Below are 11,999 nucleotides of genomic sequence, written 5' to 3'. Positions count from 1 at the left end.
AGCTCTCCCTTAACGATCCCCTCCACTGGACCACAGCCGAGGACCAAGAAGCAACACAAGCCCCTTCGTGGGACGGAACACAGACTGTGGCTGACCCCGTAAAGGGCGGGCAGTCTGCACGTGAAAGAGCCATCAGCCCCGCTCGGATCCTAACTTGTCCTTCCTCACAGCGCTGGTTCTCAAACACTGGGGACACCGGAACACCAGGACAGCCCCTCCCACCACCCGAGTTTCAGATCGGCAAGCATTTGCATTTCCCGGGCAGGAGGCTGCTGCTGGTCCAGGGGCCTCGCGTCACTGGCCCCGCAGCCAGCCCTGAGCAGAACCCAGCGAGGGGGTGTGTGCCGGGCGAGGCAGATGCCGATGGAGAGCCTGCCAGTGCCAGGCTCTCTGACAGCTGCAGGAAGTGACAGTTGACAGGCGGAGAGCAAAGAGACAGCAAACTATAAAAAGCAGGCAGAGCACTCGGCAAGCACGGCGTCTGAAGCCACCTCCGTGCGTGCGATTCGGAGAGAGGCGCCCCCACACAAGCCGGAGGACGGCTCTCCGGAAGTCTCAGAGAGGCCCCACAGCCACGGCCAAGGCCCTGGCAGCCGAAGGCGGCCAGGCCGAGCCTGCTTAAGAGGGCAGGGAAACAGAAAAGTAATTTCCCAAAAACAACCGACACCTAATTGGTTGGCAGTAAAGTCATCGGGTGCTCAATGGGTTATAAACTTGACAATCTGGAAAATTCCGCTCTGTGTACTAATTCGTTTACCTCATTACCCAGGGCTTCACTGTGCGACCACACGTGGGCACACGTATAAATCTCATCTAAGTACCGTCCCTCACACCGACTGCTCGCATGCTCGGCTCCCACCCCAAACATCATTTCCCTCTCCGCCCTCAAGGTTAAGTCCCGTAGGGGTGTCGAACTCAATCAGAGAAGGGGCCAAAATCTAAAATCCAGCCTAAATCTCGGGCCGAATGGTTTACTGAACAGTCATAAACTGTCATTGTGATGGAAACGCAGCGGAGTGCAGTGATGACAGCGCAGTGCGGGCCACATTGCAAGGCCTGGCGGGACGGATTTGGCCCGCGGGCCTTGTGTTTGACACATGTGCCCCAGTGAAAGCCCCCCGAGATGCGCCTCGGACACCTTTCATTGCTCCAAGTCCGATTCCTCGCGAGAACGGGGGCGCTGAGAGGGAACAGGGCTGCGGCTGCCTTTTTCCTCGGGGCTCCAGTGCCTAACGGAGTCGAGCGTAGTAGGTGCTCAGTTAATGGGTGCTGACGGCACCAACACCACGGACCCGGCGCTTCCCCTCCGCGCTCTGGCGCAGCCCACCCCCGCCGCCTCCTTCACGAGGAGAGAACGTAGGACGAGGAGCACCGGGCACATGCCTCCAGGCAGCCCCACATCCTGGAAGCTTGTGTAACGTGCGCTTCTTCCCGCACAGACGCCCTCCGGAGGGACGGAGCGTGGTCCCTCCCAGCTCCAGGTTTTAATCGGCTGCATATTCTGGGTGGAGGGCGATGCGAACTCAATTAGCTCCTTCCCCTGCAAGGCCGCGCCCCTCACTGTTCCTGAGGAAGCCGTCCTCCACCCTCTGTCCCCCCCAGACCCACACACACCCGGTCCTCTGCTCCAAACGGACCCCCCTGTGGAGGCCGGGCCGGCCCTGAGGCCCAGAACACCGGCACATGGAAAATGGAGCACAGAGAAGCCTCTTTCCATGGCTGGTTCATCTGCGGTAAATAAGGAGAATTATGGGCGTCGGCCTGGGCTAGTTATTAGCTTAGCTTAGCCGCACCCCCTAATGCTGGCGGGGGAGGGAACTGCTCCCTCCACATCCGCCACCCTGCACACTCCCCGCCTGACCTCCAGCCTCCTCTCCCTCCAACTCCACCACAGCCCTGAACACGGGACCCCACTTCTTCCAAACTCTGCAGAACTCCAGGGCTCGGAGAACCCCACAAGCACAGGCCTGCAGGCGGGAAAGACCTGGCAGCTGCCTCAGCCCATGACGATGGACTTTCTCATCTCTCCCTGGGCCCGATCCAAATGGGTTATGTTCTCCCCAAACCCCTACCCCGAAGGTTTGTCCCAGGGCATCGCTCTTTGGGGGGTGCTGGTTTGTCCTGACCACTCACACCCTCCTCCCGTGTAAGCCGGGGTGCCCTAGATTACGCCACGGTGACAAACCCTAGAACCTGGGGGTGCTCTCAGAGAAACACAGGTAAATCTGATCTCACCTACGGGGTTTCCCTCATCTCATGGGGGGCAGCCCCTCCAGCGTCTGCCTGCTAATGACCGCTCTGCAGGGCCTTTTTGCATTTTGCCAAGAACTTGAGAGTATCGCCACGGGGAAGTTAGTCTGATAGAAGGCCCTCTGCCATCATCTGAAACCAGATGTCTCTTGAAATGTTTTTGTTATACAAACTGAGCAGCATCCTCGTCAGTTTTCCATGCGCCTCAGCACTTGAAACTCAGCCCTCCCGATTTCTAGGATTTATCTGGTGAGCAAGTCGATATCCTTCCAGGTAAATCCTTTTGGGTGTGGATTAGCCGCGGCGGGGACTGTTGTGTGTGACCAAGGGCTGGGACTAATGCCTCGGGTTTATATCGACGATCTGCTGCTCAGCGTGTGAGCGCAGGCGCGGCTTCAAACACCTCTCCCTGGCCATCCGCGGCTCTCCCTGGATGGAAGCATCACCCAGATCACTGCCGCCTTCAATTTCTCACTTTTTTTCTTTTTTTTCTTTTTTAAATGTATTTTGTTGATTTTTTACAGAGGAGAAGAGAGAGGAATAGAGAGTTAGAAACATCAATGAGAGAGAAACATCGACCAGCTGCCTCTTGCACACCTCCTACTGGGGATGTGACCGCAACCAAGGTACATGCCCTTGACCAGGATCGAACCTGGGAGCTTTCAGTCCACACACCGATGCTCTATGCATTGAGCCAAACCGGTTTCAGCTAACTTTTCACTTTTTCAATGAACCTTTCGACTTCCAATATTCCAGTTTCATAATGATCAAATGGCTGTGCATGGCTACGTGTACTCCTTCCTGACACCCTAAGGGGTTTGACCCCTGGCCTGGGTACTGCTTCCTTAGCCTCTTCACGCTGCACCCTATGGACTGGTCAGCATTGCTCTCAGCTGCACCAGTTCTGAGAATCTGCAATAGCCTCACCAAACCACCAGCCTTACTCTCCACCCGTGCGGGCACGCCCCGTGCCCACTCACAGACACACACTCCTTCCACAGCCAGCAAAGGCAGCTGTCCCAAACTTTTACTCCCGCTCCTCCCAGCGACAGGCAGAGAATTCCAGACCGTTAGGAAGGGAGAGAAGGGCGTACAGGGCGTCCGACACCAGAGAACACGGTGAAAGCAGGAAAGCTGAGCTAGGGAATTTCAGGAAGTCCCTATGAGCTCGTTTGGCTGTACGGTGCCCAATCATGTTCAAATTTCCAAACAAAGTGCTGCACTTGTTAATGAGCGTCTTAATGACCCTTTCATTTACTCGGTGAAGACCAATTCATAAAACATTCATACTCCATTATGCGGGATTTCCTCTGTCTCTCAGAGGCGAACCTTTCTCTCCAGGGAGAGACTAAGAATGGGAATGGACAAAGATTTTTTTTTTTTTTTTTAAACTGGGTTCCTGGAGCACTCCTCCTGCTAACGTCAAGGAGAGGGGAAGATGAGAATGGATTTTGATAGTAGACAGACCTAAGAGTTAAGTCCCCACTCAGCTTCTCACTAATTTTGTGGCTTTGGGCAAGTCGCTCATGAAGAATAGCTAACGCAGCTAGAGCATTAAGAGCTGTGTGTTACTCAGCTACGTTAAATGTTTTCTCTCACTTAATCCTCGTGAGCGCCTGCTGGGGAAGTACTATTATTCCTGTTTCACAGATGAGAAAACAACATCGTCACGTGAGCCGGGTCCCGCCACGGAGAACGGCCTTTCTCCATGGTGTCTGGTCCTTGGTTCGTGCACGCGGCGCATCGGAGGAGAGCAGCGGCGGTTTGCAGCTGTGCGTCTCTCGGATCTCCTGGCCGATCAATTCTGGCTTTCACTAGTAAGCTGGGGCCCCGGGCCTTTTGGAGATTCGGCAAGCTCGTGAGATTGTTAGTATGCTGCGTTCGCTTTCTGTTGCTGTGCAATGCGTTGCCACAGGCCTCGTGGCTTACAATAGCACACATTCATTATCTCATCATTTCCAGGGGTCAGGAGTCCACCACGCTTCAGCGAGGTCCTCTGCTCAGGGCCTCGTGGAAATCGAGGTGTCAGCCAGCGGTGACCTCTTCAGGAGGCTCGACTCGGGACAGACCCGCTTCCAATCCCTCCCGGGTTGCTGGCAGGGTTAATTTCCCTGTGGTCATGGGAGGAAGGTCTCTGTTTTATTAGCTGTGAGCTGGGCACCACTGCTATCTCCTAGAGACTGCTCTGGGTCCCGGCCGCATGGCTCTCTCTGCGGGATGGCAGGGCGCTCCTTCAGGGCCAGCAGGAGGGCGTCTGCCATTTATTCTTATATTTTTAAGGGATAATCTGATTAAGTCAGGCCCACCCACAATCATCTCAGTTTTGATTAACTCAAAGTCAACTGATTAGGGATCTTAATTACAGCAGCAAGATCCATTCTGCCATATAATGTAACCTAATCACATGAGTAATGTCCTGTCATAGTCAAAGTTTCCTCCCACGCGCAGACAAGGGGTTACGTAAGGCATGCAAAGAGAGCAAGCAGAATCTTGGGGACCATCTTAGAATTCTGCCTACCACGTTGCCAAAGACTGATGTTGGTGTCCTCCAAAAAACTCCTATGTTGAAAACCTATGAAACCTAATCCCCAATGTGAGGGTATGAGGAGGTGGGACTTTGGGGAGGTGATTAGGTCACGAGGGTGGAGCCCTCATAACTGGGATTAGTGCCTTTATAAAAGAGAGGACGCAGTGGAAAGGTTTCAGTCTATGAACCAGAAAGCAGGTCTCCTGGAAGAAATACATTCCTATTTTTTTACAAGCTGCTAATCTATGGCATTTGCGTTGTAGCAGCCCGAACGGACCAAGACACACATGCTATTTTAATTGATCCAGATATCAAGAAAGGACGTGTCATTGCTGGTTTATAACGCTTAGTGACAAAATGATTCCTTGGTGTTCCTGTTTCTAGTGCTGCCTTCCCTGCTCTGATACCCACGCCATGTGCGCCCCGAGCTTCCTGGACGCATTCTCTGTGCGCCCGCTGGCCAATGGGGAGCCCGGAGCCTGGGCTCCCCGTGGAGCAAGGGCCTCGCTCTGAGGCACCAAGGTCTGGGACGACACCCAGGCCAATGAGCTGCAGCAGCCACTTAGGCCCGGGGCCTGGTCGTGCTGGGCTTCCCATGTAACCGGTTTGGGATCAGAAGAACACCAGGAATGAAGAGAACCCGAATTCCCTCAGGTCCATCAGGCCTGGTGGGGGGCTCAAGACCAACTTCATGCTCCTCTCTGTCTTCCTGCGGGAGGCTGTGCCCCCACCCAGTGAGGCGCCCGTGTGCGCATGACCCACCCCAAGTTCACCGCCTGGTCCTGGCATGCCGCGATGACGTCACCTGGTGAGGGCAGACCGCGTGCCTGTGTGCGGGTACGGCCGCCACTTTCCGGCCATTGGCACGGAGCTCCACGTCAAGGCCCAGCATGCCTAGGGTCCCCGCCCCACCCCCTCCATCCCAGCCCGCCTGCTTGGCGGTCACAGCGCCCCCCTCGGGGGTCTTATCCCTGACAGTGTCTCCCCTAAACCTGCTAGAGTAGGGGTGTCGAACTCAATCAGAGAAGGGGCCAAAATCTAAAATCCAGCCTAAATCGCGGGCCAAATGGTTTACTGAACAGTCATAAACTGTCACTGTGATGGAAACGCAGCGGAGTGCAGTGATGACAGCGGGGTGCGGGCCACATTGCAAGGCCTGGTGGGACGGATTTGGCCCGCGGGCCTTGTGTTTGACACATGTGTGCTAGAGGAATGCCTGCTGTCCAGCTGAATCTCCCGAGATGGGCCCCGGTCCTGCCCCTCCCAACCTCCCCCTCGCACATCATGGCTTTTCGCAATAAACTGTCCGGTGTCAGCAGGAGAGAAAAAAAAATGATTCTTCCGTACAACCTGTGTCTACCCGAGCTGAGAGGATGAATGAAGACCTTGGTGGTCAGACCGGCAGCTATTATACAATGAAGCATTATCAGTGGCGTGAGCCGTACAAAAGCTGTGGAGGAGACGAGGTTTATCACTGAGGGGGTAAACTGAGAGAATAGAAATTAAAAGGCGGCGGTTTTCAGCTCTCCACTGCAAGCATGTCAGAGAAGCGGGGAGTTTCTATGACTACCCGGAAAGAATGGGCTCTTATCTTTGGCGGGGCCGGCAGAGCTGCAATGAAGCTTGGGAGCCTGCGAGGGTCTGTTTAATTGCATTAGAGCTGGAGCTCAAAACCCCACCAGTCGTTAGAATGGAGTAAGATCTCAAGAACTAGAAAAGCAAGAGGTGCCCACCTGCAGGAACGAGAAAGCTGATCCGCACCGACAATGGGAATGGCTCTCAGACGCATGGTGAGGAGTGGAGAAAAGCACGTTTACAAGACTCCATGCTGTTTAGTTCCACGTACACGACGCTCTCAGACACACACACGCCGAGTGATGGGGAACAGACCGTGGTTTCCGGGACTGAGGAGTGAGGAAGGGGTGTGACTACAAAGGGTATTTATTACAAGGAAGATTTGGGGGTGGTGCGATTATACCGCAACTTGATTGTGGTGGTGATTACATGAAGCTGTGTGGGTTGAAACTCATGGAACTGTAAGCCAAAAAAAAAAAAAAGCCGAAACCGGTTTGGCCCAGTGGTAGAGCGTCGGTCTGCGGACTGAAAGGTCCCGGGTTCTATTCCGGTCAAGGGCATGTACCTTGGTTGTGGGCACATCCCGGTAGGGGGTGTGAAGAGGCAACTGGTCGATGTTTCTCTCTCATTGACGTTTCTATCTCTCTCCCTTCCTCTCTGTAAAAAATCAATAAAATATATTTTTTAAATAAAATAAAAAAAAGTCAATTTCTCTGTATGTTCATTTCACTATTTTTATGAGTAACCTGTGTGGGGAGGGACCCCCGTGGACCTGGGGCAGGAAGAGAGGAGAGTCACTTCGGATCAGGTCACATTTTCCATGTGTCAACACCTGGCAGAGATTCTGGGTACAGAACGTTGACTCAAGCCACTGGGAAGAATTGCAGTTATTTGCTCGGTTGGGAACTAAAACTAGAGTCAACAGTAACCTGGATGAACTTGAAATGCCAGGAAGAACTTGAGATAATACAGAGGAAAGAGCCCAAAACGCTGGGGAGATAAGAACGTTAAGAGCACAGTTATCGGGCGCTCACAACTCCCACCCCCAAAGTGACCCTCGTGAGAGTTCAGAGGTCAGGAGGACATGCTGCCGGGCTCACGGGCTCCCGGACTGAAGCGACAGTGATGGAAACTGAGGCAGAGCAAGGTGGAGCAGAGGGACTCAGCTACCCGAGAGGAAGCAGAGGCGCTCCCCAGAGGAGGCAGCGGAGTCAGGCCCACAAACACGACGGCTGTACCTACAGGGAGCTTAAGCGGGAATTAGGCCTCCAGGACTGACATGAGTGGGCTACTCCCTAAGGCTTCCCCTGATGGGCGTGACCAAAGGGAAAGACGTTGGGCTTAGGAGGCAGCAGAGATTGATTTGAGCCACAATTACAGGCACCCGCTGCCCCGCACCCAATTCCCAGGCTCCTGCATTAGTTTGAGGAGCCACAGCCTCGTGATTGAAAGGAGCCTGGGTCCATTAAAAAAGAATCATGTAGCCGAGACCAGTTTGGCTCAGTGGATAGAGCGTCAGCCTGCGAACTGAAGGGTCCCAGGTTCGATTCCGGTTGCAGGCACATCCTCAGTAGGGGGCGTGCAGATCGATGTTTCTCTCTCATCAATGTTTCTAACTCTCTATCCCTCTCTCTTCCTCTCTGTAAAAAAATCAATAAAATGTATTAAAAAAAAAAAAAAAGAACCATGTAGCAACATCACAAGCATGTACTTCCACCTGGCCGTTACCAAAGGCACCCAAAATACCAGCCAGGGTCCTTGTACCCAGGGGTGAAGGGATTCCTAGAACTGGGATTAGCTGACACTGGCACAGCTCACCGTGCCCACTGAGGAGGCTGCGGAAGCGGGTTCAGGGACGGGACGGGAGGGGAGTCTCTCTGGGCTACTTCACAGTTCGTGCCTGTGCAGTTGAACCAGGTAACATTCACCCACCGGGCTGCCAGCTCGTGCGGGTGCAAAGCGAGGACGGCTCTGGAGCGGCGCCGTGCAGAGCTCAGCTGCCGGGACTGGGCGGAGCTGTGGCGAGCGACCACGTGGAGCCTGAGGCCCGCCCCAGGGTGAGAGCCACGGCTGAGGCACGTGGGATCGTCCGGAATCGGGGATCGTCTTTATTGCTCCAAGGGAACCAGGGACCACCTGAGCCTGGCTCCTCCCATTTGCAAATGACGGGGAATCTGAGGCGGATGGAAGCTAAGACAAACAGAACGGTCTAGAACCATCCTCGCGTGCCCCTCTTTGTAGGCTGTTGGTCCGATTTCTGAGCTCATCCCCTTTCCCGATGTGAGAGCGGGCACAGCAGGTGGCCTGTGACCAAAAGCTTAGCCTAGAAGCCTGTCTGGCACAGGATTCCTCGTTGGGAGCATTTCCTCCAGGGAAAGGAACTGGACGGAAAAGCAAGGATCCCTCCTGACGGAAATTATCGGAGCAATTCTTAGAATAACAACAGTTTGAAAGCAAATGCCGTGCAATGAAGGATTGATTATATAATTACACAAATTACGGCATTTATCTCTTCAGTGGCATACCGGGAGGTCATGTAAAATGATGATATGGATATTATAGAGAATGATGTGCGGGGTGTAATCGCTGGGTAGAGCATATACAGTCTGAGCCTGTTTTTATCAAACAATCAATCATATGGATGTATTCACTCACGTGCACAGACAAAGACGGAAAAGGTACACAAGGCGGCCGCATCAGGCATGCATTTCCCTCCTCTGAATTCAACTCTACGCGCTCTGCGAGGTGAGTTGGGGGTGGAGGGTTGAGGAGGTGGAGGGGGTGAGGGGGTGAGGAAGGGACAACTGCCATGGTGCAGATCTGACACGATGCTGCTGTCTGTCCCTCCCAGCCCCATTTGCCTTCTAGAATGCGAGCATCCTCCCATGCTGAGTGTGACTCTAATGTTCCAAAATGCGTGTTTGTCACACCACCTGTCCCCTACACGCGAGCCAACTACTCTTCCAGGGGCTCAACCAACAAAACGGCGGCCTGGTCCACGCCAGTGGGGAAGGGGCGGGGTGGAGGGCGGGTGTGGTGTCTGCTCCCAGCCTGACACGTTCCTGAGGAGCTGTCCGGGGTACTGTTTCTCCTGACGGACGCCTTTATGCCCTGGCATCTGTCCGTGGTCAGGCCCTCCCCGGTAACGAGTGTGCAGCGGGAATCTATCTCCAAGCGAAACGCTGCTCCTTTCTTTCTGGATGCTAAGCTATATCTCCACGTTTGCTAAAATGAACAAGTGCTTATGTAATGTATTTGGAAAGGACTGGGAGGGCCCCTGTCCCAGCAAGCACCCCACCGACACCCTCCCAGAAGCTGCCCTGGGGCGCGGCCAGCCTCGGAGGCAGCCTCCAGCAGGGGGTGCGAGCTGCTCCCTCTCCTCCCCGTCACCAGGATCTCCGGGGTGATAGCATTAGGCTGGGCCGGGCCGCGCTGGATGGCTGCGGGGCCCGGGGTGCCAGGCAGCTCGGGGCCATCTCAGCCCATCGCTCCCGGGCTCCATCAAGCCTTGTTAGTCCTCATTACCAGCCCGAGCCCAGACAGGCTGCCTCCACGCTGGGTCCTTGATTTTTCTATTCTGAGAGGGTTACTCGGGCCAAATCATCAAATCAAGTTATGCCCTGATGTCTTAGATGCGCAGCGCTCCGACAGCCCCTTCCCGGTCCCCAGAGGCTGGGGATGCTCCCGCTGCACAGACACACTCTCTCACCAGCACACCCGCCCGCAGGCTCACAAACACACCCTTCCTCCACCCCGGATCGCGTGGATAAGCAGCCTCGATCACAGACACACAAACCCCCACACTCGGGGCTCCTCAGAGGTCACGAGAGACCCGGCCCTCCTGCAGGCTGGAAGCTTCCAGAATATTAAGGAATGACAAATTGCCACAACCGGGTCCCCGTATTTGTTGCTGTTCCCAATGTTTACACTTAACCAATTATCATCGTGGGTTTCCAATGCAATTATAATTGTGTTATCCACAAAATAATGATAGGATTTATGAACTGTTAATTCGTAGGGCACCGGAGGCAGCCCGCGTCAGTAATGCGATGTGCTTAGGGCCCGGTGATGAACGTCTTTCCTTCTCCCTCTTGTCAGTGCATCTCAGCCTGCGCGTGTAACTGCATTTGGAGATAGCATCGGGCCCACTGTGAGTGCCAGGCCAGCCTAATGGCTCCTGTCAGTTCCTGCAGGCAAACCCAACGCCCGCAGCGCCGCCCACACCGGCAGGGGGAACCCAAAGCCCCGTGACTTGCTGGCCACCTGGGTTACCTGCTGGCCATCCTGGGAATGCTCTGGGCTGAGAGGGTCCTCTGCCCATCGGACCCAGCCCCGCTCAGGGCAGAGGCTCCGCCAGCGGGATGGATGGCCACTCCACCCCCCTCAGGCTCTCTGAGCTCACTGCTGACGCCGCGGCCTGCACCAGGGCTACTAGGAAGGGCTGTGACGCCGGCCACCCTGGGCTTCCTGGCATCAGCATCCTCATCCTCATCTTCTTCCACCAGGAAGCCCCGGGACATTAGCCACTCCGGCTAGGGCCGTGGTCGGCAAACCTCGGCTCACGAGCCGCATGCAGCTCTCTGGCCCCTTCAGTGCGGCTCTTCCATAAAACACCGCGGCCTGGGAGAGCCTATTTTGAAGAAGTGGCATTAGAAGAAGTTTAAAAAATGCGGCTCTCCAAAGAAATTTCAATCGTTGTACTGTTGATATTTGGCTCTGTTGACTAATGAGTTTGTCGACCACTGAGCTAGGACTTCAGCTCTGTCCAGTGTCTGCACGCCACACACACACACACACACACACACACACACACACACCCATACATGCAGACACACACTTTAAAAGAGTGTGGCCCAGCCGGTGCGGCCCAGTGGTTGAGCACTGACCTATGAACCGGGAGGTCAGGGTTGGGTTCCCTGTCAGGACACATGCCCGGGTTGCAGGCTCCATCCTCATTAGGGGGCTTGCAGGAGGCAGCCAATCCATGATTCTCTCTCATCATGGATGTTTCTCTCTCTCCCCTTCTCTCTTCTTCTCTGGTATCAATAAAAATATAAATTAAAAACAACAACAAAACACAACTCTATTAAAAATGGGGCTCCATTGGTTGCTTTATTAACCTGGCATTTCAAATGGCTCTGCTCGATGGGGCTCTTATGAAAGGACCGAAATTTTCAGAACTATCTGAAAAGATTTGTTCAATTGAAATGATTCAGTTTGTAAAGGCATTTGGCCTTCGTGAAGGCAAAGCCGTACTTTTCCAGTTAAAAGGCAGCTATTTGCCAATGTGCCCGTCTTGCTGCTTTCAGCACAAGGCAGAGCGGGGGAGGCCTGGCGGCTGTGCTGGGGACTCCGAGAGCCCCTTCTCGCCCTGCTCCCTCGAGGCCCCGCATCAGGAAGCTTGCATCTAGAATCCTCACTCTTCAGCAGGAGAGATGTTAATACCTGTGGGCCGGATAAGACCCCTCACAGGCTCCCAATCGCACAAGATACACACAGGGTTGTTAAAGAGACCCGGGAGGACTAATAGTCCCTCCCCATCTCTCCAGCCTCATCTCCCAGGACCAGCGCCCTGACTTGAGGGCCAGCCACACTGGGTTCTCTCTGTTGGCTCCTCCAGCACCAGGTCTTTTCCTGCCTCAGGGCC

This window comes from Pipistrellus kuhlii, unplaced genomic scaffold (assembly GCF_014108245.1).
Source record: "Pipistrellus kuhlii isolate mPipKuh1 unplaced genomic scaffold, mPipKuh1.p scaffold_m20_p_42, whole genome shotgun sequence".
In the NCBI taxonomy this organism is placed as follows: domain Eukaryota; kingdom Metazoa; phylum Chordata; class Mammalia; order Chiroptera; family Vespertilionidae; genus Pipistrellus; species Pipistrellus kuhlii.
Note: the sequence above shows the minus strand (reverse complement) of the source record.